This window comes from Hylaeus anthracinus, unplaced genomic scaffold, assembly GCF_026225885.1.
Source record: "Hylaeus anthracinus isolate JK02 unplaced genomic scaffold, UHH_iyHylAnth1.0_haploid 27361, whole genome shotgun sequence".
Classification (NCBI taxonomy): domain Eukaryota; kingdom Metazoa; phylum Arthropoda; class Insecta; order Hymenoptera; family Colletidae; genus Hylaeus; species Hylaeus anthracinus.
Genome location: NW_026535166.1, coordinates 68,206 through 79,928, shown reverse-complemented (window position 1 = coordinate 79,928; position 11,723 = coordinate 68,206). Strand labels below are relative to the sequence as shown.

The 11,723-nt window shown below is 41.4% G+C and overlaps 1 long non-coding RNA gene across 1 annotated transcript in view; it reads left to right on the top strand.

The window, feature by feature from the left end:
* The first annotated feature begins 861 nt into the window (after nucleotides 1-861).
* The window catches only part of LOC128893347 (uncharacterized), a 75,274-nt gene continuing 64,412 nt past the window's right edge, over nucleotides 862-11,723 (top strand). Inside the window, exon 1 of the long non-coding RNA XR_008461312.1 lies at nucleotides 862-1,251. This is a non-coding gene — a long non-coding RNA (uncharacterized LOC128893347). The remainder of the gene's footprint in view (nucleotides 1,252-11,723) is intronic.

The window sequence follows — 11,723 nt, the reverse complement described above, 5'->3', positions numbered from 1 at the left end:
ATAGATAGAGACACGTATACATCGGCAGACGTAGATGCCTGGCGCCCATGCGGGAACTGTCCGTGCAGATCGAGCCTCCCCTTATGGCAACGCGCATTTAGATTGCTCGGCGAGTTCGCGTAATACTTTTGGCAGCTGCACGTTCCGGCCGAGCTGCAAGTTAAGTATAAGTTTAATTAACGTGCCACATCGGATTCGTTTGGATTCATGAGCCCTTTAAATTGTCACGATACCCTGGATTCCCAACACATACGGCGACGGGCTTCGTTGCTGTTTGAAATTTTGCCGTGATTCAAACGATGGCTCGTTCTGCCTTTACGCTGTCCCGACGGGTTATTAGCGCGTCAGGATAAATAATTTCTTTTTCGCGTAATTGGCTAACTTCCTTCGAGGTTTCATCGTCTGAGAACCTCGAGACCTGTCTGTCAGTCGAGGTTTCTAGCGAGGATAGGATATAATTAATTAATAAAAAAATATTGTATTCGTTAATTTTCATTAATCAAGATATTTATTACCGAATTTGTTCTAAATAATTCGTACGGACCTATCTAACCTCGTTACCAAACCCCATGTTCGCTAAAAACGAAAAAGAATCGACTATGGTATCCATGAATATTAATAACAGAATTTTCTCCCGAAACGGAGAAAAAAATGCTGATTTATTAATATTCATTCGTGCAAACATGTACGCGAATTAATGAGCTGCTGGTCGTAAATTAACCAATTTCAAATTTTCGCGGTACTCCGGGCGGCAATTTTCGAGTTTGTTAAATCGATCGATAACGCTACGTATCGAACATGGATACATAATTTCTCGCTCGATCGCGCGCCACAGGCGCCATTATTTTGTCGAGGAACGTTCGCGGGTTTTGTCTCCGCTTAGATAGTGCGAAATTAACGTGTAATATTTCACTGAACACTCTCAAACGTTGTAGGAATATTGTTTCCGTCGCGTAGTTTCGACTATTCTTTCGAAAAGTGTCAGTGATCGTAAAATCGAACGTGATATCGCGAATTTGTGATCGACGAGGGTCGCTCGTCTCTCGTAGAATTATTGGCGTTCCTATTTCGTGTCGCCCTCTGTTGTCTAGAAAATCTACCTTCGGCACGATGTTCACCGTGAAAGTATCGAATGAACATACATATTTACGAAGGAATCTGGCAAACTGTGATTACGTGGCACGCTGTGATCCATGGAGAGTCTTAACCTCGGCTTTGATCGCCCTTACAACAAGCAACAGGTCGTACCAGGTATGTTACAAATAATGCATGAGTTTTGAATGCTGCTCCGCGCATGCTTTTCCTTCGCACTTTCAATCACGGTGGTGTACGCGTCCGTGCTTCGAAGGTGTCGAATTTTATTGAAGGATGTCGTGGTAGAACGAACAATTTATATTTTATTAGCAGTTCTTTTTCTATATTTTGGTATATTTATTGTGGCAGAAAAACGCGTAGAGGTTAAGTACTTCTTCTGAGAATAAATAGAGAGACTCATTACGAACGAGTTTGCCTTGATTTTCATAGGATATTAATATTGATTTTAATTAAGCTCTTTAGACCTGTTATACATGTACGTGATTACATGCGTGACTTTTTAAGGTTACGTTTTACATACACGCGTGATTTTTAAGGTTATGTTTTTCAATTCTAAACAATTGCTTAGAATAATATAATCTTCCGTGGAGACTGGTTTCTCGTAAAAGTGGCGTTGAAACCATTGCAATTTTTTTCTCCGACACATGATGATATTTCTATCATAAACGTGAATGGCCTGCGACATCCCTCTAATGTACAGTGCTTAGAGAAGCATCGTATAATAATTACGTCGCGTCAGAAAAAAATGAATAAGTGTCCTCCTAGTGTCCATAAATATTAATAATTGTATATAATGAATTTCAGGAAAACGAGAAATATTTGTTTTCTACCGAGAGTAAAAGAATTCCGGATCGAGGAGTTTAACGCGGAAAAAGGATGATGCAATCAGGCGTAATATGTTTCGCTGTAAACAAAGAAAGTTCTAACGCCCCGCGTTCGAGACCTGAAGGAACAAAACGAGAGGCATCATATTTCAAGGACCGGTGTAAGGTTTCGCTTTGGCAACTACTTCTGTTCTGAATAGCGCACACGCAAAGTTTCTTTCGTGTTTCCCGTGGCTTTCGAAGTTGTTTGCCCGGGAATATCTTTCAAATTTTCGTGGAAGTTCGGTGTAAAGTTCTTTATTGTCGGGCTCGAAATAAAAGTATCGTTAGAGGTAACTTCAACTTGTATCGTAAACACGTTCCGTGTACGTGCAACGAAGACAACCGTATATAGGTTATGTAGCTTCTAGGCGTAGAAAGAAGGAAACGAGATGAATAAGAATATCACCGTTATGATATTTAAAGAATATGTTGTATCTCGTTTCTCATATTTAATACCGTGTCAAATAAGAACACGAACGGTAATGGATGGCTCGGTAGGGAAAAGCAGCCTTTATTCTTCGTTTATACTTTTATAATATCAACTAATACTTAAGTATCTATCTCGTACGCAGAGTAATTATTCGACAAAAGAAATGTATGGGTACGAATCTTTCCCTAGGAAAAGATATTACAATTTGAGCGATATTTCTTTCGTGGGACAGATAGTTCGCAAGAAGCGGTAATGTTTATAAAGTTCTCGCCGCAGTTCGAAGATACGGTTACCTCGGGTACGTCTTCTGCGAAAGTTCGTTGCAAACACGGGGCAAAAAACCTTTCAGTTCGTAAATTGGAGGAGGCCCTCTAAATAACCGGAACTTCTTGCGGATTCCTGGTCCTTTCGTGTTTGTACGGGGGTCGAAACGGCCACGAACATAGAAGACGAAGTTACGGAGCCGAAATTTCGGAGAAACGTTTCCTCGACATTGAAATTAATCATCCCAACTGTCGGTTATTTGGTTGAATTGCGTTGCTTTTTACAAACGTATCGGACTTTCAATTCGTTTTTATATTCGTAACTCAATTTCTACCTGTTTGAAATCAATATTCATATAATTCTATCATAAATGTTTCATTCTTTATACCGAACGTGACTTGAACTCAAAGTCGATACTTTTTCAAACAACAACACGTCCATAAATTTCTGTTCAATACATTACAACGCCTCATATACTTGAGCAATTCCACGAGAGCATGACATAATCCAATTACATTAACACGTACACCTGAATTTCCAATTACACGGGATCTAATCCAACGGGAAAAGATTAGCTCGAACCGTCTCCCTCGTTGTTCCCAGCATTTTTAACCGAATCGCGAGACTTCTTAGTCGAGTACTGGATGGGTTAGAAACGTACAGAGCGCAAGGAAGATAGCAAAGATAAGGTGAATTGAAACCCAAGGTGTTGGGCGAACAGGTTGAAGTGGTATTGAGGGTGTTGCTAGGTTACTGGCCCGCTTTGGTAGATGAGAAGGTGGAACGCCGTTGGGTATAGCGTGTGTATCTTCGATAGAACGAAAGCTCCGAGTGCGGTACACCTCAAACGTTAACATCCCTTCTTCCTCGCCGACTTTAGGTCTTAATTTTCTTCTCATTTCCGTCGGCTCCCGCCATCCTTCCCCATCTATTCGCTTCTTCGCGTTGTGCTTTTAATTCCGTCAGTTTGTCGAACGTTATTTGACCCCGAAAGAGTTACGACATCCGAACCCGCAACGTGGTTTCCATTTCCTTCGTACATTTACTCTTTCGACCTCTGGACTTCTGTTCGGTCTGACCTCTGGAGGTCGTTCGATATTCCACTCGAACTCATGAGGTACTCTTTTCTTTTGGGTCGAAACATAGATTTTTGTTGGTATTTTTCTTGCTCGAGGCCTTGGAATATTTCTAGCAAATTATGTTGAAAGAATTGTTTAATTGCTGATGTTATAATTGTTCGCATTAGAGGCTCGTCAGGCTGGTCGAACGTGAAACTTCAAAGGGGTCATATGGTGGTCATTCGATATACTATTCGAGCTTGTCGATATTCTTGTTGTTTGAGGTCTCTTAAATATTGCTATCGAATCATATTAAACAAATGTCAAAATTGCCAAAGGTATAACCGTTTGTGATCACGTACGATCTCATTAGCTGCGTCGAATATCATACGCAATTTATAAATTAATTGAGCAAGATGGTTGAACATTTTAAATAACCTTATACATATGATTTGAAACAATTTTTTCCTCAGCGAAAATGTCCGAGGCTTCGTTAAGATATTAACAGAAAATCTCGACCAATTAGAGTGCGGCCGCCGAGCGCGTAGTCTATGCTACTGCGACTGTCTAGCGCGTACCTTATACTACTGCGGGCGCTCCACCGGCATACTCGCGCTCTGATTAGTCGGGGTTTTCCATTAATATCTCCTTAACGAAGCCTCGGACAACATTTTTGCTAAGGAAAAAGTTGTTTCAAATCACCTCCAGAACAGCTCCTTTCAAGGACATCCAATATTTTTGGGACGTATTGTTAGATGACAGTGTGTAACTTGAGTATATACAGTAGTACCCTTCATACATATCTATAAGTATAAGTGCTCGGTTCAAATAGATTAAATTCCACACCTCGAAATTGTTCAATATTCCCTATTAACTCAAACAACCTATACTTGATATACAACACGTACCAAGTTTCAAAAGTTTCTGTCAAGCGCATTGGGCGCAAAAAAGTCTATAAAATTGCCTGGAAAGGCAATGCCTATGCCTAGGATGATATCTATGCCTAGGGTATCTGTACCTAGGGTATCTGTACCTAGGGTATCAAGGAGGTAATAATTTTTCCGGTGTTCATCGACACGGCCTATCTAGTCGCAGTCGGCCGTTAACGACCTCTTTGCTCGGCTAATTTATCGCGAATATTCACAAATTGATCGCAATACATTCGGTTAACAGCTGGTCAGTATATCCAGCGCCAGGGAACACCGCTCCGGTTTCAACAACGATAACCAACGGCGAACCCTTCGACCATGCGGCAGCACCGATAGGTATACATACCCACGATCCGTTATGTCGGCCCCTCTTGTTTCGACGTTGCGGTTGCATTAAAACAACCTGTTACCTCGGAACAGGTAACTCCGATCCCAGATTCAAAGAAAAACGAGCGGCCGGTTAACAGGGGAAATTACACGGCTCGTTGTACGTTTATCTCAGATGGAACGAAGGAATATCGAGAAATCTTCGATTTTAATTCAGTGGCCGGTAGGCATTTAGAGGCGTTAAAAATTGATGGTGGTGGAAGAAATTAGAATTGGATATGAAGGCCACTGTAGTCACTTGGATTGGGTTCTTATAAATGTAGCGTTTTCTTAATTAAGATGTGCTTTGGTTATGCTTCTTGTGGACAAGCGTAAATTGCGCAAGTTTATCGTATTTACTACTCTATGAAAATTATCTACGTATCTATGTATAACATAAAGGTACACTGTGGGTGTTGGATTATGGGTCGAAACAAAATATAAAATAATATAGTTTATTTTAAAGTGAGAACCGCGAGGACTTCGAACAGAATTGTGATTCATTTTTTTTATTGAACTAAATACAATATTTAGATTCAATCAATTCAACAGTGGGTTGGACAAATTTTTTCGAAGGTCATTTTTGAAAGGAATTTCAGGTTTATCACTATCTTCTTTTTAACGAAATCATATTCTTCTCGTTCTCTTCTTCTTTTTTGTAGAACACAAAACCAAATAACATTCCAATAATTCAATTTTAATAAAAAATCTCTTTTCCAGAGAAACTTAATTAAAGTACACTCAACGTCCAAATAGGTATTACCATTCTATTAAGGATTTGTCTTTCATAAAATCATATACAATTTCAATAAAAAAATCTCTTCTAGAAAAACTTAATTAAAATACACCGAACGTCTAAATAGCTATTCCATCCGCACGTTTAAGGGTTGGTCTTCAACTTTCGTATTCCTCGTTCTAATAATATCGAAAAATATAAAAGAATACAATATCTTTTTCTGCTCCCGTGCCAAGTTCCCGAAAAATCAGAGCCGGTCGATTCCTCGTTGGACGATTCCTCGTTGGACGATTCCTCGTCGGTAGATTGGCGTCGATACACCGTTCCGCTCGTAAGTCGTCGCCTACACGGTTTCGTCGCCAAATGCTTGTCGCAACATCTCGGAAGGTCTCGGCTAACGTTTCACCCAATTTCATGTAAAATTTATCGCGTACACGGCGGGGCGTTCGTTCAGACTCTACAATTTGGAGTATCGCCAAGCGTAACGAACACGTGTTTACACCAAGACGGGGTAACAGATGCACCCAAGCTGGATAGGACAATGACTCAACTCCGGCGCGATAAACAAGGGAAATGCCCGGCGGGACCTAATTTCCGTTTAAATCGATGCACACGGTACAACGCGACGAGTTCGGAGGGGGAAGTTTTTCAGCGCGCCTCGTACATTTCGAGCACCGTTATAATTTCTTCGGGGTTGATCACGGGCCTCGTTTACGAATTACGCGACTTTCGAAGCTTGTATCGGGGCAGATATAAATCCCCTCGATGAAACCGAGGGTAGCGGTTCGGTTCTCGAGCGGTTAACTTATTAAGGAAAGAAGGTCAAGTTCCGGTCCCCAATTTCGCTGGCTCGACACCTTCTCGAGCCGCGCGACTAGCGAAATTCGTTCTACGATCACATTTTTCCTCTTTTTTTCCCTCTCATTTTCTTCTTCTTCTTCTTCTTCTTCTTTTTTTTTTTTAATAGAAACGTAACAGGGTGTCGCCGTGGGAGACGTTATTTCGGGACGACGGGAGGACCCGATCGTATGTATCGGTTCAATTTTCATTTCCCTCCAATTTTCCACGGCGCTCTCCAGTCGATTCGAGTAGGTACATACTCCAGTTAACGACTTCATCCGTGCTTCGTTCGCTAATCGGCTGTCTGGCGACGGGGTGGGTTTTAAGAAGCTTCGTCGAACCGCTCGAGAGGGCTGGGGGGACACTCGCAGCCCGTTGCCGGGGGTCCGCGGAACGGTCCAACGAGTTTTCGAAAATTAATTAATTCGTTCATTAGGAGAATCAATATTGCCCAGGCGTGCCCGTGTGCGACGAGATGTCCCTGTCGACGCTGTGGCGCAGCTGCGATATCGCAATTGCGCTATCTCTGCCGCGGGACAGGGTAATGGGAACGCCTTGACACGATGCTAAATTACGACGGAGTGAATAGTGGAATTCGATGTTTACGGAGTTCAGTGGAGCACTCGATGCCGCGGAGGGGAAAGGGAACAGGCGTGAGTACTGTCGGGACCTTAGCGACATGGAAGATGGTGCAGTTATTACTTTTTCAATGTGTGAGATAATTAGCGATCGTGAGAAATTACGAATATGTTAATTTGGGAGTTGATACTTGGATACATTTTTCCATGGCAATTTTTCCATTTATATATATATCGTTTACATGTACAGGACGGAGCACGTAACTGCATAAAAGCTTCGGTAACTCGTTAAATATTGATTTTAACGAAAATTGCTGTGGAAAAATGTTGTTGGCTATTTAAAGCCAAAAGTATATTGTACGCCAGGGTACTTTATCTTCATTAAATATACAATGAAAACGTTTAAATAAACGTTGTGAAACTATGTTTCTTCAGTGCAGAAATGAATTCCGTGTCTCCATGTTTAATCACTCGCAACCCTAGTCGAAGTAGAAATATTCAAAGTTCTCGGGGCTACAAGTGACTATGGTCTCCATATATGGGGGCCCCAAAAAATATGCGAAGGAATGAAAAAGAAAGAAAGAAAACGTAAATCACCAACACAATGGAGTGAAACCTCCTTATACTTGTCCTTATACTCGTCTTGGCGTCAGCTACAAAATCTTACAGTGTTGAAAGTATAGGGTGCAATCTAAAAAAAAAAACACGACAAATTTGTTTATATTCTCATATTTGCCTCCTTAAACAGTACAACCTTTTTCTCTAACATTTTCTTTTATCTTTAAGCCCAACTGAGACAACTAACTTCTCTGTTTCTCGCGAATCACTCACTATATAGTTATTAAGTACAAAAAGTGCATCTAAAATAAGCACGAACAGAAACGTTCGTAAAATACTTACCCGATTGTTCCGTACAGTGTTAGAACCTCTCCAAGCATAAAGTCCCAGCGTCGACCAATTCAAAGAAGCGTCGGGGGATAGCGACGCGACACTTAGACAACATCGTTCAGCATCACCTACACCAAACTCGCTATACTCGTCCAAGAAAATTGTTGACCCGCGATTCTCGCAGACTCAACCCTTTGAGACTAGAACCAAAGGACAGAGGATCGCCAACGCCACCTGTCTTATCGCAGCCCTCGCTTGTTGTATAATATCGCGCCAAACGAGCTCCCGGAAAGCTTCCCCCGAGGCCATTCCAACCGGAAACTCGTCGCAAGTTTCGGCCACGCGGGGATGGACACGTCGATAGAGGAATCGGTGTGCACCGGCCACGGCGGCGGGCATAATCGCGTACAAGGGCGCGGAAGGGCCGAAAGCGGTGCCAACGCGAAGCGGAGTTAGCGCACGCAGCAGCGACGCTCGAATTCAACAGCTTTGCAATATTCCGTCTCTCCATGGCACGAGAGGCAACGCTTCACCGGCGTTACATTATTCCGCTCGCGAGAATAAGCAGATTCGGTCGTGCCGCGGCAAAGGAAATTCGTATTACGTCGGTTCGATCGGTCGCCCGAGACAGTGACTGGCAGCCAGACAACGTTTTCCATTAGCAACAGAAAACGCCGCTATGTTATCCGTGCACGGTCGGGGGTGCTCGATGCGCCATGAATCCGAAACGAGCCTTGTTACGCATCTGATAATCTGATTTCTTCCCTTCCTCTGTATGTGTGTGTGTGTGTATGTGTTTTTTTTTCCAAATCCACCGTTTGGCTTTTCGTTTCGTCGACCCCATTGTCGCCTAACCCGACCTCGAGTATGATTTTTATGGATTAGCCTTCGACAGACACCGCTAGCACGAAATGGCTTCTCCATCAAAGCGTTCGCGATGTTTCCCATTTTCCGACAGGTTTTCGTGTACTCGAGAAACGGATGTTCGGGTTTTTAGGAACGACGAGAGAACTTTTTTGGGGGAGGTTGATCATTTTTGGGAGAACGATAGGGTGCGTGTGCGTATTTTATAGGGGAACCGCTCGAACACGGAAATTCTGGTTTAAATGTAACTTTGTGGGAGTGTAGAACAATTTTTTTTTTCTGGTGGAAGTTTAGAAATCATTTTTTTCGACATCGAATTCCATGGATTATAGCATCGGAGTTGTTACTTTTATAGTAACACAAGAACTATAAAGAACCCTGTGTCCATTTTTTTAAAAAATTTTTTTAAAGCTACTCGTTGTTTACGTAAATGTCATCCTCGTACTTGGACCAGTAAATCGTGTCTGTCCAATGCTTTCGCAAATTTATGGAACTCGTTCGTATCGTTTAGTAGTATATGTATCTAAAATCGTTGAGATATGTATATATGTACATGTAGATACTTCTACTGTCTTCCTCCAGTTTCTTGCACATCTACCGTTTGTATCCGATCTATGCGCGCCTTAAAATTTAGAAGTTAACTATTTTCACCGTAACTTAAACGCGCGCCCTCGAGCCCCGAAACTTCGAAATACGACTTTCTAATCCTTCCCCTGTTTCCGTGATGCCCACTTCGTATTCCAAAACCTTGAAAACTAAATGCAACGTAGCAATGCAAGTTCGGCCGCGGTTGCAGTACAGTTTCGGACTCTGTTAGTGGAGGATCAACTGTAAATCCGTACTATTTAGTTTAAGTTCGGTTTCAGTTCCGCAATATTGTACCAGCTTATGGTCTGCTTCTCGTTATTGCTCTATTAACCGTTTACCAAAGGAACCGGTGGTTCGCTGTTTCCTTCTGTCCATCGTTGAAAACCCCGAACAGGGAGATCGTATTGTTACAGGGTTTCCTCGAGGGGTAGTTTCCTCAGTTTTGAGACGATTTTCGCAGACGAAGTAATTGACGTACACTTTGGAAATTTGGTATGTTTACTTGTACATGTATGTAGAAGATTCTGTCCACCGTTTGCACTCGAGACCCTTTTTTTCTGGTATCTACCAGCAACTCGAGATTTTTCTTAACATTCTATTGCTGTGAGTTCTAAGCTATCGAGATTTTGGAATAAGGTCACTTTTACCTCACCGACAATCATTTTATTGATACGTCGAGCTACGAAGACATTGAATCTAAAAACTTTGGGTATTGTAGATAAGCTACGTGAAACCCAATGGTGACTGAGAGTCACCTCTCTAGTGCAAAGGATTAAATTTACAACTGCTCCGGTCAATTTACTTACGAGTTACATGCAGAAATTCGAATTAAACGGTTATGCCTTCGGCGAATATTTCTTAGGAATATTTTTGGGAACTTAAACTCCAAAAATATCGATAAGAAAATCCGTATTATTAACCAAGGAATAATAGGGGCGGAGAATAGCACAGTGGATAGTGTAGTCGACTACCACGCTGATGGCCCGGGTTCGAATCCCGAGCGCTTGCCACAATTTTTCATGTTTGGGTTAGGGGCTGGTTAACAAATATAAGGTATAGAAAAGCTCTTAGGGCATTAGATACGTAATGGACAAAATAAGGCATTAAGACAAAAAGAGGTCTTTATAAGAAAAAGTATCAGAAAAGTGCAATAGATAGGGGCGAATATTAAGTAAGTAGCTTTTACTAAGCACTATAAACACACAAAAACAAAACCAAGGAAAAATAGAGTAATCTCTTGAAATAAATAACTCCACGATTTCATCTGCTGGAACAATGCTTATGTATATTTATATTCAGCGGAAAGTTTGCGCAGCTAAATTCGCAAAGACTTAAAAGATGGCCCAACAATTAATATTCCCCAATCTAAACACATCGCAGTGCTCGTCTTCTCGGAACTTTCTGTATTTATCTTCGCTTTATCGTGGAAGTTGTTGAAATGTTACGCTGTCTGGAACAGTAAGTTGAACTTTCCGTTTGCCGGGAACTTTTTCCGCGGACCTTCCGTGCGATAGTTTCGAGAGTTAGTCTAGCATCGACGCACCTTTAATCGGATTAAGCGCATATTTCCCCAATTTCTTGACGGGGTTAAATCGAGCTCCCTGTCTCAGTTACGTTAACGAGTGTTCCACTTCGAGGGATGGAAATGGAAACGAAGCCAGGTTTAAAGTGGTATAATTTTTTCCAAGGTTTTTTTTGTTGATTAAGGTCTTTAAAATCTAGTTGTTTGATTTAAGAGTTGCGCTAACTCGTTGCGTTCACGTGGATGCTTGGTTCGTCGCAATAACGATGGGACGTCGAGGCGGAAATAATAAATTTGGAAATTAATTTGAAATTAATTAATCTAATTTACTTTCAACTGCCGTTAGAACTTCGTCGAGATTTAAAAAAAAAAAAAAAAAAAAAAAAAAAAAAAAAAAAAAAAAAAAAAAACGTTTATTATACCAATAACGACGAACTGCCCTCGGTAAATGAAAATTGCAAATTAAATAATATAAAGATGATTTTCGGTTTAACTTTCGGTTGTTCGATATCGCCTTTGTAATGATATGATGATATAATATAATAATAAGTCGGGAGAACAACTTGGGAAGGTTATCGGTTAACGTACGTTAAATTTGAATCATCCAACACGTGAAACATAGATGAAATCTTGTGTATGTGATTCGCCGAGAAACTAATTCTCTTTGAATCTCATCTACGAGCGGTTTGGGGATGCACA